The sequence below is a fragment of the Tamandua tetradactyla genome, chromosome 3, assembly GCF_023851605.1.
Source record: "Tamandua tetradactyla isolate mTamTet1 chromosome 3, mTamTet1.pri, whole genome shotgun sequence".
NCBI classification, from domain to species: Eukaryota; Metazoa; Chordata; class Mammalia; order Pilosa; family Myrmecophagidae; genus Tamandua; species Tamandua tetradactyla.
In genome coordinates this window covers 35,958,517-35,960,767 of record NC_135329.1, presented here as the reverse complement: position 1 = coordinate 35,960,767, position 2,251 = coordinate 35,958,517, and the positions used below count along the sequence as shown (strand labels likewise).

Sequence of the window (2,251 nt, the reverse complement as noted above, 5' to 3'; positions counted from 1 at the left end):
TTACTTTGTGTCTGGCTTCTTTCACTTAGCATATTTTTTTATTTTTAATATTTTTTAATTGGAGAAGTTAGAAGAAATTTAATTAGAGAAGTTGTTTAATTAGAAGAAATGTAGTTCCATTTTACATGGAACAGTCATGTAAAAATGCAGTCTACAAAATAAGTGTCCAGTGTTTATCAAAATATCAAGGCAAAAAGACTGTGTGAGGGGGCTGCAAGGGTAGTTCAATGGTAGAATTCCTGCCTGCCTTGCAGGAGACCTGGGTTCGATTCCCAGCCCATGCACTTCCCAAAAACAAACAAGCACACAAAACAAACAAACAAACAAATTCAGCAAATGGTGCTGCAATAACGAGATACTCACATGGTAAAAAAAAATGAAATGTGACCCCGCCATACAGCATGAAAAAAAAAAAAAGACTGAGTGACCATTATACGTTGGAGAAAACTGAAGAAACATGGCAACTAAATATAATGTGGGATTCTAAATTACATCTTGGACTAGAACAAGGACATTGAGGGAAAACTGGTGAAAACTGAATAAATTGTATCCATGTGAATTTCTTGATTCTTGATCATTGTTCTATTTTTATGTAAGATGTTTAGCATTAGCAAAGTTAGGTGTAAAGCATATGAGAGCTCCCTGTATTATGTCTGTAATTTTTTTGTAAGTCTAAAATTATAAAAAATAAAAGTATAAAAGAGTCAACATGAACGTGTATATCCCTTTTTAAAATTTTTTATTTAGTATCATATATACAACCCCAAATTTCCCATTTTAACCATTTTTAAGTATACAATTTAGTAAATGTACATTTATAATCAAACACTACAGTTTTTATTTGGAAGAAAATGTTCTAATAAAAAAGTTATCTTTTTTTGGCCTCAGAAAATTGATATTTTTACTCTATCAGTTTTTGCTTAATGTACATTTTTCAAGAAACTATCAGAGTCAAACTCTTTTTCACAATAATTGAATGCCAAAAGGAAAAAAAAGTTTGAGTACCTGCTCACACTTAAAATTATATACACTTTTCAACTCACAATCAGCATTCACTCACATCTTTGGCATACTCTTTCTCTCCTGAAAAATCCACACATCTATATCACTGTCAGTACAATATATTGCTTCCCCCAATCTAATCAATGACACGAAGTTGCTGGAGGAGTTAATTGGTGTAATTGGTATCCAGTGTAACTGCACATCCTCTTTTTCCAATTAATCATATGCAAACACAGACTAAATTTAGCCCATAACAAATTCTCCTTGGAAAAACATTATGTCTAGCTTCTTATGTCAACCAAACTATTTTTCTCCACAATGGGTAAGGAGAACATTCCGAATATCACCAAGAATGTCGATGCACTCAAACCACGACTAAAATTACAAGAATTTCTATGGTTTTTAGAGGTCCCTTAATAGCCAAATGTAATTACAGAAAAGCTTCGAGAAGCCTCCAGGGAAAATATGAGAACTGAGCAAGAATATAACTGTATATAAAATGTTGCAATAATTGGAAAACTTAAGCAGATTTCTCAGAGTTGAAAATATAGAAATGTTATTGTCTTGATGTGGTTATTGTTTTGATGGAGATAATATACTGCTCAAGGCATTTTAAGTAACAGCACAGATGTGGAAGGAAACAGCAGAGGAAAGCACTAACAAGTGCTAGAATCCTGCTGCCAGTTCAAAATTCTGTGATGGTGCCCTAAATTCTTGTGATATGCCCCCATTAACACATAAAAGCACGTGCAAAAAAGGCACACACGAACACACTTAATGGTAGTTTAAAAAATGAAATAAATGCAAATGCAGAAATCTTATCTTCAGTTTACTAAATTCTCACAATTCACATGAAATGACATATCTTTAAGTTGTAATGACATACCCGCCTTGTCTGGAACCCTACACTGTTCCTTACACATGTTTTTCTCTTGAATGTTCAACTTCATCTTAATTCTAAGCTCCTCATTAAATTGTAAACTGTGGAAGTATCTACAATAATTTTAAAATAATTCAACTCTTTCTTGACCTTACCTGTCCCTCAGTCTACCATTTTTCTCCCTACCAGTCAGAGCCAACTTTCACCAAAAATGCCTGTATTAATTTTCTAAATTTCTATAATTCCCACTCAATTCTTAACTCACCCATTCGGCCTCCTATATCTTCTATCTTTTAATATCATGCAAATCTCCACCTAGGAAGATCCCATGGACAATGCCCGATTTTTATTCTATATGAATTGCTAGCA

The 2,251-nt window shown here is 33.2% G+C and overlaps 1 non-coding gene across 1 annotated transcript; it reads left to right on the top strand.

Annotated features, from left to right (window-relative positions):
* The first annotated feature begins 213 nt into the window (after positions 1-213).
* Positions 214-284, top strand: TRNAG-GCC (transfer RNA glycine (anticodon GCC)). The gene has a single exon. It is a non-coding gene; the product is annotated as a tRNA-Gly (tRNA).
* Positions 285-2,251: the final 1,967 nt, after the last annotated feature.